The sequence below is a fragment of the Tamandua tetradactyla genome, chromosome 12 (assembly GCF_023851605.1).
Source record: "Tamandua tetradactyla isolate mTamTet1 chromosome 12, mTamTet1.pri, whole genome shotgun sequence".
In the NCBI taxonomy this organism is placed as follows: Eukaryota; Metazoa; Chordata; class Mammalia; order Pilosa; family Myrmecophagidae; genus Tamandua; species Tamandua tetradactyla.
The window spans coordinates 66,123,894-66,143,679 of NC_135338.1; the positions used below are offsets into that span (position 1 = coordinate 66,123,894).

General features: G+C 55.6%; 1 protein-coding gene across 4 annotated transcripts in view; it reads right to left on the minus strand.

Moving 5' to 3' along the window:
* LINGO1 (leucine rich repeat and Ig domain containing 1) overlaps window positions 1-19,786 on the minus strand; it is a 194,048-nt gene that overhangs the window by 113,195 nt on the left and 61,067 nt on the right. For all 4 annotated transcript variants that reach the window (XM_077123688.1, XM_077123691.1, XM_077123687.1 and 1 more), the window contains exon 3: window positions 3,107-3,148. The gene's annotated coding sequence lies outside the window, so the exon portion shown is untranslated. The remainder of the gene's footprint in view (window positions 1-3,106; window positions 3,149-19,786) is intronic.

Consider the following 19,786-nt stretch of genomic DNA (forward strand, 5'->3'; position numbering starts at 1 on the left):
ACTGATGGGGCCCTCAGCCCGTACCAGGCCGTGTTTAAAGGCTTCTCATGCATCATCTCATCTAATCTTCCCAACTTGCCTTGTCATGCCCATTTTGCAGATGAGGAGACTAAAGCACAAAGAGACTAAGAAGCTTGCCCAAAATCACACAGCTCACAAAAACTGACAATGGAATATGAACCCAGGCTTCTGGCTCGGAATTTGAGTTCTTAACTCTATACTTTACAGCTAAGTCTGCCCCTCTCTCCCATCCTCTTGCCCCAGAACCTCAGAAATGTCCAAACCTGGAGCTCTGCTGGGGAGAGGGCAATGGGGCCTCCCTCCTGTCTTGGGCTAACTATGGTAAAGATACAAAGAAACAGAACAGTGTCTGAAGCACAGATACTTTGACCTTTGAAAGTTGAAAATTAAGCCCTCAAGGATAAGATGTTGTTTGGGGCACTAGCCTGACACCCACCTCCCTTGTCCCCTGTTTCACAAATAAGAGCAGTCCCAGCTTGGAGTCAGCATCTCAGGCAAAACCAGGCCAGTGAACTCAGGGCAGCAATGGAGGGTGGGGATGAGTGTCCAACAATGCCTGCCCCCCACATCCAGACAGGGCCCCTTTCCCAGTCCTTCTCTGCTGCGCTGGAAGGACCCAGACCCCTTCCAGGATGGCCCTCTCACTTCTGGTCCCCTTAGACAGTGTCCCCCCCCTTGGTGCCCACATGTAGCTTTGCCCGAGGCAGAGCAGCCAACACAGGCTGGCCACAGCCCACGTCCTGCCTCGCCTGCAGACAGAGCCCAGGCGCCCTGAGGTGACCTGCCTCTCCTCGTACTTCCCTTGGACAGAGGTTGTTGTTGTAACTGTGATTCCCAGATTTGCATAATGCCTCTCTCCCAGGCTTGCTCTCATAGACACACACACTCGGGCTCTCATCCAGCCACACAGTTTTCTCTATTCCGAAGGTTTCATGGGGCATCCCACAAGTCATTAATAATCCAACACGCATCAGATGCCATATCCAGGTGCCCTCCATGCCTGCCTGCCACGTTCTGCCTTGTGGACTTGAACCTGACCCTTCCTAGCTCCACCCCTCAACAGTGTCTCTGCTGCTAAAGCCTGCGGGTTGCCTGCCCACCATCCTGCCTGTTTCCAGGCCTGTTGGTGTAAGGTGACCTCCCCACACCTTCCGTGGCCCTGCAGGGCTGGTGTTCACGCACTCACCCAAATGGGGCAGCTGAAGGCAATTAGTGTCAGGTAGCTTAGCTTCCCCAGGGAGGTAGACATGAGCAGAGAGGGCCGTATGTGTGCAGCCAGGAGAAGAGGGGATCTGCTCATGTGCAGGACACACCCTGCCAGGAACAATAGAGTGGGAGCCCAAGAGACCCGCCGGCTGTGGCCTCCTCCTCCAGACAAGAAGCCCCACTGACTGAGAACAGGCTTCAGCTCCCACCCCCCCGCACCATGGGTTCTCCCGGGGGCAGAGCCCAGCCTCGGAGGGCCTGGACCAGGGAACACAGTGGCCTCCAACTATGCCCCTCCCCTCAGGAGGCTCAAAACTGGGAGGTGAGGTGCAGGTAGCCGTGCAGGGTAGTGAGGAGCGATGGGCAGACCATGGGATCTGAGGCAGGGGTCTGGGCCAAATCCTATTTTGACTACCAGTGTACTTCCCACCTCTCAGCCTTGGCATCCCCCCTCTAAGAAGGGAACAAACTGCTACCTCTCATGGGTTGTTCCTGTTAAGATTAATGAGCTACTTAAGGTATGAAAAGGGTTTTCTGTAGACTTAAAAGAAATGATCAAACATGATAAATTGATAACAATTAGCAGCTCTCCTCCAGGCAGTCTGCCTGGATTGGGTCCACTGGGCACACTTTCTCCAATGAGGCGGGCTAAATAGTTCTCTGGATTGGCAGGCCACCTGCCCTGGCCTGTGCAGGGGCATCTGAGCTTCCAAGGGCTGCACTTCTCTGTTCCCCAGAGTCCTTCAGACTCCTTCCAGAACCTGCATGCCCTATGCTGGCTCAAAGCTCTGCACATGATCATAGGAGCTCAGTGCATGCTCCAGAATAACTTGAGATGCATTTTAGCCAACTGTGTGCCAGGCTCTGTATTTGGCCTTTTATACACAACACAATGCCCATGAGAATGCACTGTCAGGAGTCCCCTTTTACAGGTGATGAAACAGGCAGGCATGGGGGAAGAGGGGGTGTCACACAGACTAAGGTGTGGCCTGAACTTGAATTCATGAGCTCAGTTAATCCTCACCCTGTGTTGCAGCCAGATTAGGCCAGACTAGGGTGGAGGACAGGCAGCTCCGCCCCTGAAGCCCCCCACTGAGCCTCACCCTTGCTGCCACAAAAGGCTTGGGGGGGACGGTAACTCCCCTACTTCACTCCCCCTTCTGCTCCCTCCTATGCACGGAGGTGAAACTGACCCAGCAGCCACACTGGGGCCCCCTGACACCCAACGAAAAACAGAAACCTTCCCAGAAATCATCCACTCAGTCAAGCTTCTGTGGAACTGAAGTCAGAGGGGACATGGGAAACTGGGGAGAGGAAGTGTGGGCACAGCACAGAGGACAGTATGTCTGTCCTGGGAGTCCTGCTGGGGCCTGCCCTCGCCACCCCTCTACAGAGTGCTCACTAGACTAGGAAATCGTGTTCCCCAAATGCTAATTCATCACAAAGCACAAACAGGCCCCCAAGACCAGAGACCCCCACCTCACCTGGGTTGCCCACAGCTCTGCTTCCTCCTTAATGATTGGTCCCCAGGACCCCCAAGCCTCGCTCCTGGCTGGTGCCTGGACCAGGTGCCCACATCCCCCAGGGTCCCCTAGCACCTATAACCCTGATCCTGTCAGGCTAAGCAGCCATCTTCCTTTCCTCCCAAAAGCTGATCTCCGAAACTGCTCACACCATTCCTCATCCAGTGACTCAGCAGCGCCCCCAGGAGCATGGCTGGAAAAGGGAAAGGGTGGGCTCCAGAGGATGGAAGAGAGAAAAGGGAGAGGCAGAGAGCGGGCTGAGTAGAGGGAAACGGATCCCCTGGAACCAGCTCTGCACACACACACATACCCTCACCCCCCTGCCTCCTCACCCAGCACAGGCAGCATCTGCTTACCTGACGGGGGCGCCAGCAAGCTCGGGGCTCCTCAGCAATCACCTGCAGGGAGATGGGAGGGGACAGAGTGAGAGGAGAGCAGGTTGGGCCTGCAGACTCCTCACCGTAGGACAGGTCCTGCAGTTAGCTCCATCCAAGCCTCTGCCCAGGCTGGGCTCCTCCACACCCTGGGGGAAATGGGGCAGAAAGGGACCCTGCCCTCTGGGAGCTCCCGGGCAGTCTAAGGAAGCCAAACTCATTCCCAGAATTGAGTCCACTTTCTGTAAACCAAGTGCCAGGGCTGCAGCTGGCTGGGAAGGGCCTGCAAAAGGGATAGAGTTCTCTGGGAAGCTCCCACATGGGTGCTGAGGGAAAGCAGCCCACCCCATGCCTAACTAACAGCAGGGATGACGGTTCTCTGGTCCCTGGTCACGTGGAGGTGAAATTCAAATCCTACTTCTTGGCAACAGATGGGAGCCATGGCCACAAGGAGCCCAGAGGAACTGGCAGGAAGGGAGTGCCCAGACTCTCTCTTCCACCTCTAGCCCAATCTTACTGGGCCCAGTCTCAGCTTTGTCATGGGCTCACCCTATGACCCTGGGCCAGTCCTTTCTCCTCACTGTGCCTTGGTTTCCCCATCAGTATATGTGGGTACAGTGGTTCTCATGTGAGCATGCATTAGAAGCCCTGGGAGGACTTGTGGTAACGCAGCTTGCTGGACCACATGCCCAGAGTTTCCAGTTCAGCAGGTCTGGGGTGGGGCCTGAGAATATGCATTTCTAACAAGCTCCCAGGTGATGCTGATGAGGTTCATTTGGGGATCACACTTTGACACCCTCTGGTCTAGAAGATGTGTCCAGCCTGAAAGCATACAACCCACACCCTCAGGTGTTTGCCGGCTAATGGGGGGCGCACAGCACGCGTGCACATGGGCACCTGACTTGAAGCAGCCACAGCAGGAAGTCTGGCTTCTCACCACTGCAGGAGATCTGACAGGGGTGGGTTTGGGACTGGTGCAGTCCGGGAAGGCTTCCCAGAGGAGGAGGAGATCAAAGTTACCATTTTTACATAGCACAGTCTTATTTTATACAAGTAATACATAGAGTGTTCTCTTTTTGAGAACTTCAAATACAGAAGTCCGTAAACACTCCCACTCCCGCCGCCTCTGCAGAGGAAATGACTACCGTCTCTTTGGTGGGAACCTCCCATCTGCATACCTGTGTGTACATACAGACACACACGGGGGTTTACAGAGCAGGGAGCACGGTATCCGCGCCGGTTTCTAACTGCATTCCTCATGTAACAATGGATCTGTAGATCCATTTCCAGGTCCACACACATAGATAACAATTACCACTGCTGGCACTCGCTGAGCACTTTCTAATGTGCCAACTATAGGGTTGAGTGTTTTACGTCTTAACCCATTTAATCTTCATAACAACCCCATAAGATGGGGGCTGTTATCCCGACTTTGTAGGTGAGAAAAATCCAAGCACAGAATGAATAATGGTTAGTAACCCGCCCAAGAGCACCCAGCTAGGGCGCGGCTGAGCTGAGATCTAGGTAAAGGGGGTGGAGCGCCGGCGTCAGGGCTCTGAACAGAGCGCTCCCACTTGGCGCTGCAGGGCCGCACCCAGCCTCTCCCCAGTGGGAGCCAACCTCGGCTATTTAACCACACCTCCAGGATGACTCTGCAGGGGTTTCCAATTTTTTATTTCAAACATTGCTAGAAAAAACATCCTCCTTCTGTGTGTACATGTGCAAGTATTTCTCTAGGGTACATACCTAAAGGGTATATATATTTTAAACTTAGATTACTCACTGCCAAATTGTCCTCCAAAGAAGTCTGTACCAATATGCAACCGCCCATTTCCCCACGTGAGCTCCTGCTTAAAACCACAGCTCTCATGTACTGGCGCCTGTCACGCATCAGACCCAGAAACACCCTGGTCATCATCTTCATTTTGAAGATGGGGAAACTGAGGGTCAGAGAGATTATGCTGTTTGTCCAAAGTCACATAGCTAAAAAAAAAGCATATAAATTTGCCTCAGTATCATGAAGGAGAAGAGGAAGTGTGGGCAGGCAGGAAGGGAGGGAGGGAAAGGGGGAGAGCGGAAGGGATGAAAGGAAGGAAGGAGGAAAGGAAAAACATTCCTTGCCTTTGACTTTGCATGTGCTTCCATTTTTCTGCTCCCTTTTATAGCAAAACTCAAAGGAGCCATCTTTACTCATTGTCTCCACTTCCTGTCCTGTTCCCCCTCACTGCTCTCTAGCTGGAGTCCCAATTCCACCAATCCACAAAACTGCTCTTATCAAGGTTCCCAGAAGCCTCCACTTTCCCAAACCCAGTGGTCATTCTCCACCTCCCCTGTTCCTAAGCTCTCAGCAGCATTGGACGTAGCCGGCTGCTGCCTCCTTCTAGAGCCTTTCTCGTAGACTCCCAGGACTCAGCCCTTCTTGGTTGTCCTCCCAGGTCTTCCTCCCTCCGTGCCTTTGTGGGCTTCTCTTGCCCAATCTCCTTCCCAACAGCCGAGGCCTCAGAGCTCTTCCCTCTCCTGTCTACACACTCCCTGGCAGAGAGCACCTGGTCCAGTGGCTCTAATTCCCAGCTATGCCCTGACAACTCCCAGGCCTCTCTCCAGCCACAGCACTCCCCTAAGCACCAGCCATGTGCATCCAGGGGCCTATTTGTCATCTCCACTTGCTCATCTAACAGACCTGTCCAAAACAGAACTCTTAATTTTTATCCCCAAAGCAACATCTCCCCAAGTCTTCCCCTGCTCAGTTGTTCAGCCCAAGTATCTCCATGTCAATACCAACTCCTCTTTTCCTCTGCCCCCTACACCCAAACCCAGCAAACCCAGACAGTTCTACCTCCAAAATACATCTGGAATCTGACAGCCTCTCCCCAGCTCTTCTGCTCCCACCCTGGTCCTACTGCCTGGCTGAGCTTCCTGGCTCCCAAACCATCACAGCAGCAAGATGCTGGTACAAACCCTGCCACCCCTTCCCTAAGAAAGCTTTCCCCAGCTGGAGAATCAAGTCCAGAGCCTTTTCAATGCCTGCAAGGTCCTCCACAGGCCAGCCCTGCCACCGCTCAGGGCTCACTTTCCCCACAACTCACCACCTCCCACACTGGCCTTTTTCGGACCCAGCCTCAGGGTCCTCGTCCATGCTGATCCTTCTGCCAGGCACGCTCTTTCCCCAGACTTTCCCACCTTTCCATTCAAATGGGATCTCCTTAGGCAGGCCTTCCATGACCACTCCCATTAAAATACTCCTTGCACAATGCAATCCCTCCCATTTTTCATAGTATTTATCCCTACCTGACAACTGTTTGCTTATTTACTTGTGTCCTTGTTCTCTGAGGCAGGCCTATGTCCATCTGTTTAATTCTATAGCCTTTGTTTGAGTGCAGTATATTTGTTGAATCAATGAATGAATGAATGAATGAATGAATGGAAAGAGTCAGCTCGATCTGGCTCCAAACGTGTAATCTCATTCCCTATGCAAAATGCCTCCATAGGAAGAAGGGGGAAGGAGTCGGAGGGTGCAGTCAGCGGGGAAGGATGCTCTGAGCAAAAGTAGGTAGGTGGAAACAAGGCTGTAACGAGCCACGGGGGCAGCAGATCCACACTGGAGGGCAGTGGGGCCTGAGGACTGCACTGCTCAGGTCTTCCTGGGATGCCAGACCCAGCATTCACACCTGCCAGCCTGTCCCATTCAGGAGGGAGCCTCAGGGGCAGTAACAGGCAGGCACCACTGGCAGGGGTCCAGGATGCCTGCTAACAGCTGGCGCTGCTGCCAGGGAGCCAAGTAATCGTGTTAGCCAGCGGAAATTGGTCCAGGGAGCTTTTTTCCTTCGCCTCCCATTTTCTTTCTCTTCCCTTCCCCCCCTCAGAGCTGTAAGACTCGGAAGATTGATCTTTGCCTGAAACAGAGGAGATAACTTGATATAATGAACTCCACTGTCCCTCTTGCTATTTGGAGCTTTTTAAAAATTTAAAAGCACTGGGGACCAAAAAGCTTGTCTTCAGGGCTCTCCGGGGCCGTCCCCCATCCCCTGAAGCCCTCACCTCTGTTTGTGCCCCTCTCCCAAATCTCCATCTGCCTCCTTCCCCTTTCTCTTTCCCTTGGGATGCCTGGATGGAACAAAGGTTAAAAATATCCCCTTTCTCTTAGAGGCTTTAAAAATAATTTTGGTGAGGTCACGGCTGGATCCACCAATCGCCCTGCCTCCCACGGCCCCCACCCCCGTGGCTGCCCCCACTCCCCAGAGTAACCAGCCAGCCTGCGGGTGACAAGTTGGCTCAGTCCACCTGTTCTCAAAGCATTTCCGAAGGGAGTGAGTGGGGCCCAGCCCGCCCTCGGAGGCGCTGCCAGAGACAGCTTTTGTTCCTGCAAAGGCTCTTCAAAGAGCTGCCTAATGACACACAAAGGGAGCAAGGCTGGGAACCCAAGGTTTTGCCCCCAGCTCACTGGAGGTCTGCACTCCATTCCCCAGCCCAATCAGCCCTGTTCCCCCAGCCTGCAGCCCGGCGTGGAGTTCACAGGCTCTGGGCCCCTGCATGCATTCATGTATTCAGTCAACAATTATTGAGCACCTACCCTGTGCCTGTCATTGAGCTGGGAGCTGAGGAGCCAGAGGAGAACCAAGTCTACTCCATTCTGGCCCTCAGTGACCTTAAGCCTGGTGGCAGAGGCAGCTGTCAATTAATGGTTACCCTCGGGGGTTGAGGGACACCAGGATGGGGGTGATAAAGGAAAGGCCAGAGAGTGCTGAGCTTATGGGCAGGGGTCAGAGAGGGTTTTCCTGAGGAAGTGTCCTTGGAGCAAAGACTCAAAGGATGAGAAGGAGACCATCAGGCACAGGGTGTGGGTGGAAGGCTCCTGGCATTATGGGGAGGGTCTGCTCTCAGGAGTTCACCCCCCACCCCCAATCGGGGCCTTTCCCTGTCTGCTCTCTGCCTGCAGAGGGAGGCCAGGTTCCAAGATTCCTTACCTTCATGCAAGGCCCTTCCCAGCCTGACCTCTACCCCAAGTCTCCCTCCTGCCCCAGCTTTCCCCTCCAGGTACAGCTTAAATACGTCCTCATCAGCCCTGGGGCAGGAGGAGCTGCTCCTCTGCTCCCACACACCTGTGCTCCACCCAGCACTCACCACAATGGCCTGTTGCTGCAGGTCACAGATCCCCCTCCCCATACAGGCCATGCTGAGCAGTCCCTGTGTTCCTGGGACTATGCTAAGGAGAAGAAAGCAAACTGGGAACACCACTGGGCAGGTTTCGGCTCAGATCATTGAGGGCTGGAGGCATCAGGCAGAACTTTCTGGAAGGTGAGTTGGGGGCTGTGAATAAATGAGGATTTGGACAATGGAGTGGGGGCCCAGAGCAGTAGGGACGGTGACTCAGGAAAGGTCTGAGGAGGAAGGCATCCAAGGACTGAGAGGCCTGCTTCAACTGATCTCTAACCCACAACCCCCCACAGGGTCAAGTTGAAGATGGGGAAACTGAGGTTCATAGATGCTATGCAAACAGGATGCATACTGTTCAAAGACCTCCCTCGTGCCCTCAAGCAGTCATGGTCCACCTGTACCTATTTTCTGAGGCTCAGGTGCTTCCAGCACCCCCCGGAGGAGCTCACAGACCAGAACTCAGATGGTGCCATACCATGTGGCTGATGGAAGGGGTGGGGAGGGGAGCCCCGAGGAGCCCAACCCAGGCTGGGAAGGCATGAGACAATAGACATACTTCTCCAAGGAGACATTTGCTGGGCTGGGAAAGTCATTCCAAGAAGGGTAATGTCCTGGGCAAACCCCCAGACATGCCTCCCCCCAAATTTGCTTCTTTGCCCTCCAAGGCTTCAGGCCTGGCTGAGCTCCTGGGAAATGGGTCATTCCACTCAAGCCTGAGATTTGAAGGAACTGCTCCTTAACCCCATCCACCCTACCCAAGCCTGAAGGGCTGTCCTGAGAAATCCCTGGGCCTGGCCACAGCCTCGGGTTTTCAATCCCTCTACCTTTGGCCCCTGAGGACCTACCCCATCACAGCTCCCCCAGGTCATCAGGGCCCAGAGTCATCCCCACACTGAAGGTACAGCCGAGGCTGAGGGCCCTTGCCATAGGAAGGCCCCCAACTACCCATCCTGGGGTCCTCAGCCTGGGCCCAGCAGCCCCACGAGCAGCCCCAGAAATGGGGTCTGGCCATTCCTGGAGAGGCAAGCCACAGGCCCCTCAGACTCTGCTGCGGTCAGCCTCTCTCCCCAGGGTCCACCACCACCAGCAAGAAATGGAAAGTCCCAGCCTGACCTTGTGGTTCTGAAGCCAAGTGGCTTCCCGCCTCAGCTCCCCTGCTGCGGCTCCCTGGGGTTGCGGGCTCTGCGGGCATCAGTGTGGCTGGAGGCACAGGAAGCTCAGCATAACCAGCCCCTGATTCCCTCTGCGGGCTGAAGCCCTAGCCCCCACCCCCACCTCGGAAGCCTCATCCAAAATGTCCAAACACGAGGCTCCCCAAGACCTCATCTGAACTCAGAGAGGAGAGGGGCCAAGAAGAAATCAGAGCTGAGATGGAGGGGAAGAGAGCCTGGCGGGAGAGATAGGGGGTGAGGTCAGCCACCGTGTCCGGTGGGTAAAGAATGCCAGGTAAAGAGACATGCTGGGCATCGCCCTCTTACCCAGGAGCCTCCTGGGCCCATCCAAGCAGATGAATGGGAACTTCAGGCAGTTACTGGAAAATGGGAGGCTGGACAGAGGGGCTGCTCCAAGGTTGCTGACTAACCTGGCTGAGACTCCCAAGCAAAGCTCAGGTAGCACCAGAGAAGTTGCTATGGACATGTGTGGGCCTGAAAGTTCTTTCCTAAGTCTTTGGGGGATGCCCTGTCACCTCTCTCTGCAGCCTTTGGGAGGCATCAACATGGCAGGAAGGGCATCACAAGCCACCATTATCAAGCCTCTCTGGGTGCCTGGCACACGAGCTCAGTTATCCTCCCAGCCGTCCTCTGAGGTGGATATCAGCTTTCCACTTTACAGAGGGAAAACCAAGGCTCAGAGAGGAGCCGGGCCTAGCCCAAAGACACATTGCTGCACAGGGTGCAGGCAGGATCCGAACCCAGGTCTGGGTGAATCCAAATCCATTAACCACTAGAGTCAAATAGAGACGGTTCGAAATGCTGTCGAAAATGCAAAACCATACAGGAGAACATTGCTCCCAGCACAACAAGGAAAAAAACTGGATAATCTGCAAAATCGTAACTTATTCAGCCCACCAGAGAGCTGAGGTCACAAGGCAACCAGGGGAACCAAATTCCAAAGGGCAACCAGCTGTCCGAGGAAAGAGAGGCAACCCAACAATTTCACCTTTGGCAGAGCACTAGAGGAAAGGGTGGCTGCCCAAACCATGGATGAGAAGAGAACAGCTGAATGTGTAAGAATCCTTAAAGGTTACGTGTGGGCTAGTGGGACAGTTTATAGTTCCAGACACGGGGGAGTCCGCCTCCAGTGCCAGCTCATCTCCACGGCCTCCAGGAATGCTCACAGGAAAGGCTGGGGGGCAGCAGGCTGGAGGCAGCCCCTCACGGTGCACAGGCAGACACGACGCCAGCCCACTGTCTCCAGCGCAGAATCCAGTGGGGTCCAAGTGGGAGAGAGGAGCTGGCCTGTGAGGGCGGGTCCAGGGCAGTGTGCCCAGTCCCCCTCCCTTCTCCTCTCCTGTCTCCCGCAGTCAGGCTGAGACTGAGAACTCACTGGGAGGATGTGAGTAAGCCCCTTCTCTTCTCTGGGCTCCTTCCCTCCTTCTTTCCCTAGTCCACGTCCATACCCAGCAGCCCTTCCCGAGGGCCTACCCTGGGCTGGGCTGGGCTGGCCCAGGGTTCCAACAGAGAAGTGGGAGTGAACTCTAGGGGATCCCAGCAGCCAGAGGAGGGCCAAAGAGAGGCAGGGAGTCCAGCGGCAGGAGTGTGGGGTGGGAGCCAAGTCTTCCTGGCCTCGGGCCTGTCCGCTGTGCCCTTCACGACAGGCCATGCAGGCTCCAGCCCCAGCACGTCATCCCCCCGACTCTGTCTGCAGACAGAACCTACTCTGGGCACAGAGTAGGGGTGCTTTTGCTTTTCTTTCTTCTCGAAGAAACTTTTATAGTTCAATATAAAAACAGAGACAAAGCCATCAAGTTCAGGGAGGTTTGGGGAGTTGTTCTCGCCTTAACAAGCCAGTGGAGAGGACTGAGGAATGCAGGAGAGAGGCAGAAGATTTGCTATAACTGGGGTAGGGGGAGAGTGGAGGGGTCAGAGTGGAATAAAAAGCTCCCAGGTGGCTTTTGCCTGCTCCTGGGGAAAGGAGCAATGAGGGGTGATCAAGGGGTGCTGATGGGAGCCAGAGTAAGGGGCCCTCCCAATTGGGCATAAATGATAGGGGCTCAAGGAGCTTCTGTAATGAGCTCTGAGAGCAGCGGGGTGGCCCTCCCAGCCTTCATTTATCGAGCCATCTAGGCAATCAGCAGGTATTTATTGAGCTCCTACTATAAACTTGAAGGATACAGGATTAGTGAGACAAAGCCCTGCCGGTAAAGGGTCTCGGAGGAGTGGAGGCCAGTGTGGGGTCACCAGGTGGTTCCTGGGCCAGCTGGGAAGGGTGTAGGTCACCTGAGCCTGAAAGAGTAGGCAATTATAAGAACTGAGGGACAGGACTGGTCCATCAGTCAACAAACACTGCCTGGGTACCCTCTATAAGTCTCATGGGTGGGAGTGAGGAATTTTGTTCCATGGTTCTCCATGACTCTATCAACCCCACTGCTGAAAGCACCTGCTGACTTCCTCACCTGCCCCCAATTCCTGCCTGGCTATTCTTTAAGGTCCAGGGGCAGTGCTGCCACTTCTTCCAAGAAGCCAGCCCTGATGGCTCCATCCCCTTCGAGTACCTGAACCTGCAATCTGTCTAGGGGCTGGAGCAGACCTGGAGGACAGAATGGTCTCCCATGTCCCATGGAATAGAGGTAGTCAGGTGCAGGTACATGGCAGAAAGGAGGGGAGCCCAACCCTGGAGGATAACAAGGCACCCTACCGTCTGGGAGGTTCAGGCGGGAGCCGACCGCACCCGCCTGCAGCAAAGCTGGCGTGATGGATGGCCCCACTCAGGAAGAAATAAATCCCGAGGCTCGTGCACCAGGTGAACTGGGGGGTGTATCCATCTTAGAGATGGTTAATGAATGTACCGACCGCAGTAGATGGCAGCACATACATCTGCCTTCCACCGGTCCCCGGCATTCCAGGCTTCAGGGATCACCCCCACCAAAGGCTCAGCATTCCCCTCCCCAAACTTCCTTGGAATCAGCCATAGAGGGTGGCAAAGGGACCCAGAGACTAGCTCGTCCAGATCAGAACCTTTATCATGCAGATGGGGAAACTGAGGCCCAGAGAAGGTAGGGACTTATCCAAGGTTATGCAGGAAGTGAGTTGCAAAACCAGGGCTCCAGCCTCTCCCCCAGACTTTCCCGGGATCTCTCCAAACCCTCCCTGCATTTAAGCCCTGCTGAGTGCTCTAAGAAGGGTCCCTACCCACCTCCTGCCGCCACAGCCAGGCCTGTCCCGTTCGGAGCACTGATCCCAGATCCCTGGTGGAGACCTCTGCCCCCTGACCAGGCCGAGCATGGGGCCACGTCCTCTCCTTCTCTGCCCCCGACCACAGAACCAGGCCACGTGGGCACCCAGGACTGAGGGGTCCTTCTGGTAGAGCCCGGAGGATGAGGGACACACGTGTTCAAGGCTGGGATGGCCAGAGCGAAGGCTGTAAGGAAGGTCCCAGGGGATCTGCGAATGACCAGATGTGAATTATCATGTTCTGCTCATGAAACCCAAAGATGCTTCCCAAGGATGGGCCACCCCTGCTCCCAGCTGGGGTTAATCACTCCTCCTGCCGCCACCCGCTAACCACTCTTTGTCTGTAACCCTTCACTTCCCAGACGAGGCCCGGCGTGTGTCAGAATGCCCACCAATTCCCAGGCCGGGCTTTCCCGAGCTGACAAGTGAGCATGGCACTAGTAACAAATCCCTCGATCAGATTCACAAGAGGCTGACCTGCCTGTGAACAGAGTGGTGGGGACAGCGGGGAGGGGGTTGGGGAAGGTGAGCAGAAAACAAAACTGCACTCAAGTCAGAGCCCCGTTAGCCCCCACCCCCAGCGACCCCCCATGGCACTGCCTAAAGATGTCACCATTAAACGGAAACATGGTTCCACTGGGGTTCGGAGGCATTAAAGTCTCCTATGAAAGTGAAAATATCCCAGAGAAAAATCATATCTCAGGCGTTACCCACCTCCACATGCCAGCAGAGGCAGCGGGCGGGGAAAGGACGGGAGCTGGGTGATGCGAGCACCTACCACGGGCCAGAGGTTGGTATAGCCGCTGAGGCTCAGGGGTCAAGTGGCTGCAGATCCACACCACCAGTGCGGCAGAGCCAGGATTCAAACCCAGGTGCCCAGAGCCAAGCTCTCTCCTTCCATGCGACTCCAGACAGGCGCTGTGGTTGCCGCCCCCGCCTCCCTCCAACAGAAGGTACCTCTGGTCGCCACCATCAGCCCTCAGGGCAGAGCTCTGCTGGGCTCCTGGGGGGTGTGTGTGTGTGTGAAAAGCGCCCCAGAACCCTCCCTCGGCTGTGGCGCTCTGAGCTTTCCCTAGGGAGGTAGTACTTCTCAAGCTGACCCCAGTCTCTGGACAACTCCCCCTTCCCAGGCCACCAGAGCTACCACTGAGGAAAGAGAACTGTCTTAGGAGTCAGGAGACCTGAATTCTAATCCTGTCTCTTAACCTGCCTGGGCTCAGTTTCCCCATCTGTAAAATGGAGAGAGTAACACCCACTGGGCAGCACCACTGCAGTGATACCATGTGAGAAGATCTGAAGATACCAGTTAGGGTCAGCCCTGGGGTAGCCTCTCTGCTTCTGGGTGTGGCCAAGCTCCGAGACTCCCCGCAGAGGCCAGCCAAGACCTCCAGGAGGTCCTGGATTCTAGACCCTGAGGTGGACGCCACCAGAGGTGGGCTCAGTTCTGCCAGTGAGCCGAACCATGGGACCAAAGAGCATGGAATGTCCCTGCCCCTGTCCTCCCACCAGCCCTGCTCTGAGGGCTGGTGGGAGGACACCCTAAGCCCAGTTTCAACCTGGGGGTCCTGGAAGGAGGTAGGACCCAGCATCACCTGCCTGCCTCCACTCTAGGGCCCCTGGTGAGGCCCCTGCCTTTAGCCCAGCCACAGGAAGCACTGCCAAAAACCAAGCACAGTGACACCCAGCACCCTCCCATAACCCCAGCACCCGGGCCTTACGCCTCCCTGAAGCTCTTCCCTCCCCGCCCTGACCCCACTGATTCATTCAGTCCCCCGATACCTTAGGCCCATGGGCTGGGTGAGAAGATGGAGGCTCAGAGCAGGCCAGTGGCTTGCCCAGAGTCTCTGCAGCAGAGGAGGCCCGGAGCAGGGGTCTCTAACTCCTGACCTTGCTCCTCTCAAGCTGCTGCTGACCACACACCCACGGGGCTAGGGCTGCGGCCGCTCCTTAGAAGCGTCTCCTCTTTGCCCCGCCCCACAGCTGCTGCATAGATCTCCTCACAGCTCCCCAGGGAGGCTGCCCCAGATCCCCCCACCAGACCACCCTCCACACACGCCAAAACCCCAGACTCCCAGCCATCACCAAGGCCCCAACCTGAAATCAGCCCCTAATCACTGACTGGCCTATGAGCACCTGCATGGAACCCCTGCTCTCCGCCAGTGAGCTGAGGGCTAGCTGGGGGCGCCCAGAGAGGTTAAAGCACAGAGAAGGGGCCAGCTGGGGGTCGAAGAGGGAGTAAGGAGCATCCAGAAACACCCAGTGGGTGAGCACCCCCTATGAGGCAGGCCCCCACTCCCTCAATTTAAACCTCTAACAACCCTGGAGGGGGCAGTTTCTATTATATCTACTTGACAGGTGGAGAAAGAGAGCCTCTCTGGGTTAAAGCACACGGTCTAACTTGGATTTGAACCTGGTCTGCCTGACTCTGAGGCTGAGTTGTCACCTCCCCTACCTGCACCCGAACCCCCGGTGCTGAGTAAACACAAGCGGATTAACTGCCCTAAATACAGAGCCGGAACCCGGTTTCCAAGAGCCCCTTGGGACAGCCAGGCCATTGACCCCTTCTTTGATGCCCTGGGGATCGGCAGCGGGTCCCGGGTGGGAGGGGAAGCACCTGCTGGCTGCCTTCCTGTGGGGCTCCCCTCTCTCCCCTCTCCTTCCCACTCTAGCAAATGAGTAAGAAGAATAGAATTACAGTTTGGCTACACAAGACACAGAATTAGCAGGATTAAATATAAATAGCTATTAAAAGTGCCTTATAATTAAATTCATTTTCCAGTTATTTGTTTTACACACACACACCCGCCCACACGCGTGCACACACACATGCACACTCCCATCCTCAGCCCCACATGGAGTGGGTGCCAGGGGCCCTGCTGCCAACCAGCCCCCTCCCCGCCGCCACCTCAGCCTTGGAGTCAGGGTGCCAGCCTCTCCCCGGCTCCCAGCCCTCCCTCCGGGCCATCCCCGGGGCCCCTCCCGGAAGGGCCCACGATTGCCGCTGCGGTTCCCACGCACTGAGTACCTACTAGGAGCCAGAGCCAGAGGCCGGGCCAGGCCTGGGGAAGTGCCACCCGAGTGGGGGCAAGGAGGGGTGAGGCCAGCCAGGGAGTAGGGAGGTGTGTGTTTGGGTGCCTTCTGCTGACTGCCAGCTCTTCAGGGGCCCAAGCGTGTCCCCTCAGTTCGTGGTGCCCACCGTGCCTGTCGGCCTGAACGGGCCAGAGCCAGGCGTGAGTCCCGTCTGCCACCACTCACTCCGTGTCCTCCAGCAGGCCCCTTCTCCCCTCCAAGGCCTCAACTTCTTCTCTGTGAACGGACATAATTCTAACCTGTCTACCTGAACGAAAGGAGCTAATGCTCCCTGAGCACCCTGAACTGTGCCTGGCACACAGCCAGTGCTCAATAAGGGCAGGTCGCCATGATTATCATCACTGTCACCACTGAACTGCCGCTTTGACTATATCCCTCTCACTGCGGTGTCAATGAGCTGTAGGTACAAGAAAATTCAGAATACTGTAAAGCTGGGTAGAGATGCAAAGGACTATAACACCTGTAAAAATGGCTGGGGGACAGGGGGTCAAGTAGGAGAGGAACTTCCTTCAGCTGATCTCCTGGAGGACTTCTTGGAGAAGGAGGCAGTGCTTCAGGCCTCTCCACTTCAGCCTCTCTCCTCTGCTCACTTGGCGTCATCATCAGCACCTTCCTGTAGGGCCAGGAAAAGACCCCAGCCCTAGGCCTGGGCTGCAGAGGAGGGGACACTTCAAAAGCATTTGCCTTTGAATCCAGCAATTCATTCACCCAGTCTCATCGCTTCCTGAGCGCCTAGGGGAAGCGGGAGGAGAAACTCTTGCCCTTCTAGGGGCCAAATGGCTAGGAGCTGGGGCACAGGTACCCAAGAAGAGCAAGGCCTGAGGCAACACCAGGGCAAGGGCAGGACCCAGGCAGAGAACTGTGAGGCCACCAACATTTTCTAAGTCCCTACTGTGCATCAGACACTCGGTTCCATCATTTCGTTCAAGCCAAACAGCCACCCTCCCAAGCAGCAGGTATGATCACAGGTCCATTCTTCAGCAGAGGTGACTGGAAACACAGAGAAGTCAGCTGGGACTTGCCCAAGGTCACAAGGCCAGCAAGGGGCAGAGCTGGGGACAGAAGCCAGACCTATCTTATTCCCAGGTCTTCCTTACCCCATGCTGCCCCTGAACCAGGAAAAGCCTCCAGGGGGATATAGGGCCAAGGACGCAGTGTCCCAGAAAGCATCCCCTGCACTGGCCCTGCTGCCCAGTCCCTCTCCTCTTCCCTCTGTTGCCCTCCAAGGGGGAGTGTCCATCCTACCGGCCCTCCCTGCAGAGTCCCAACGCTCAGCCAGCCGCAGGCGTCCAACAGTGAAGACTTTTAGTCCTAAAATTAGGCAGCTGAGCTAATTAGCAAAGGCTCCATCCTTTCCTAGGGGAGGACATTATTTCATTATCCAAAGCCAAACAGAGCCCCACAGTGTCCGGCACACCCACTCAGGCAGCTGGCAAAAGCAACGCAAATCAATGGGCAGTGAGAAGCCTGCTCCAGGCCAGCCTCCCCACAGGGCAGTAGGGCTCTGTCCCATCTTTTTGACAAATGCCAGGAGAGAGAAAGGAGCCTGTGTTGGATGGGAAAGATTAAAGACTGAGCGATAAGGCACAAAGGAACCATAGACAACCCACAGCCTATTGTCAATTCTAGATGAAATCGTCCAACCCCAGGTGAAGGAGAGAGGAAGGGAGGGAAGGAGAGGTATGCAGGTGGGGAGAGGGGTAGATATTCTGGTTCCAGGCCCAGCTGCAGCACTGGCGAGCTGGGTAGAAATCCCACCGTGTCCTTGGCGATGGACAGCCTTCCTTTTGCCCACAGGACAGTAACAATCACCACCCAACTTCCGAGACCCATTGCTGCCAGATGTCCTGAGCCCATTTGATGGGCTTCTCACCATCACCCACACACCAGGCTCATTTCAGTCCCCGCTTCAGTGACCATGCTGCTTCCCCCTCCTTTCTGCCTTTTCAGTCTTGGCACCACTTCCTCCAACAGGCCTTCCAGGCCTTCCAGACTTTTCTAACCTGCAGAGACCTGCTCTGTCTCTCATCTCTGGAGCACCACAAAATCAAACACATGTTGATGTAGCGCCCGCCATGTGCGACGCTCTCATTGTGTTGTTTTGTGGGTCCTGTGTGCTGGTTGCCTCCGCCTCTCCTCTCCCTTATTGGGCCTGATATAGAGACAGGCACACATTGGGGTTTGATAAGTGTTTGTGGACTGAATGCCAGAAAGTCCCTCTAAAGCCTTCATGTGCTGCAGTGGGGAGCAGTAGTCCAGAGACCAGGGCTATAGTTAAACTCTAAAGCTAAGCTTCTGCATGCCCTTGGATAAGTCACTGGATTTCTCTTGGCCCTAGTGTTCCTGTGAAAGCGGGACTCGAGTCAGAACGAGACCTCTCGGACTGTGTGCATCAGGGAGGAGACTGCAGGCCCCAGGCTGAGCCAGCGCTGGCCGTGGTGCTGAATTTGGGGGTGGCCGTCCCTGGAGCTGCTGGGCGCCCGAGATGAATGCAGCCATAGAGGCAGTGGACCGGGTAAGGAGGGTACAGCTAAGAGACAATTTATTTGGATTGCTATTTCTGGGCATTGCCAGGGCTGACAGCATATGAGCCGCTTTTTCAGGAAGGAGGGGTCTCAGCCCCAGCCATTGGGAAATCAGTGGTCAAGCCAAGGGCCCAGAGCCACAGGGAAAACACCGTCTTATGGAGGAGAGGGCTGGAAGCAGGGCTGCACAGCTGCCCAGCCCAGACTCCTCACCCTCTCCATACATGCACACACAAACAACACACTCACAGTGCCTACATAAACCATGTATGGCCTAGCCCCATAGGCACCAAGCTTCCCATCACAAGGATGCCCTCCCAGGCAGTGCCGCATTTGGTCCTCACCACCCCAGAGGAAGCACAGGGCACCTCTTTTGATTCTTTTGACCAAGGAAGAAAGTGAGACTTAGTTCCTGGATTCCTCTCACTTCCAGAAGCCTCTGCCCAATCCCCTCCTTCTCCAAACTGTGCCAGGTGCCTGTCTTCATGAGAGATGAAATAAAAAAGGCATTTGCTACATACAGAAAAAAAACAGGCAACAGGACCAGGGCTGGAAGAGAAAGCTGGAGGGAATGGGAGTGGGGGGGAGAGTAGGAAGAAGTAAGGGAGAGAGGTTCAGCCAATGTCAAGGGGCACATCTCGGCAGGGCCCTGTGCTGGCCCAGCCACCGTCCACTTCTGAATAATCTCTCCAACTGAAACTCCATAAGTATAGGTAATAACAATCACTGTGATTTGCATGTATTGAGAACCTTTCAGCCCAAGATCTCCAAGTGCTTTGCCAACATTAATTAATTCATTAGACACACCCACCTCCCCAGGACAGGGTGGCATGAGCTCCACCCTGCTTGGCACAGCAGGCTCCCAGGTGCGAGGCAAGTGGCAGTCCCAGCAGGGGCATGTCCTGGGGGGCAGAGGTCTAAGAAGGAAGACCCTACAGAGTGGTGCCTTTGGCCCAGGACCGCACCTCTGGTTGCTCCCCAGCGCCCTGCCTCCTAGCCCTGGCCTGTTAGAAGAGCTCTGGGAGTCAGACAGGCAGAAGGTTGTCTAGCCTCAGCTCTTCCCTCAGTCACAGGGGCCTTGGGAAATTCACAAGCCTCCGTGCAACTCAGTTTCTTCACCTGTAAAATGGGGCCTCAGGGTCTCCAACTCCCAAGATGGTTCTGAAGCTCGAGGCAAGCAACACGGTGGGAAGTGTTCAGACCTGTCCAGGGCTGCACACAGGGGGAGGATCACTTTTCCCTCTGCCAACTGGGTCCTGTGGGAAAGGCAAGCAGGGGTCACGGATGGATGCAAAAACTCTCCTTGGGGCCAGGGTCCTCGTTCCAGAGTCAAGCTTGGGCACACTCAGGTCCTCGCTCAGTCTATTTCAGATGCACAGATGGCCCTCAGTCCACAGCACTCTCAGTTCTCCCCCACTGCCCACCCCATTGCCCGCCCTGGGCCTGGCCCCACACTGGCCTCCAAGAAGGGACCCAAAGGTCTGATTGGGAAAAAGGAA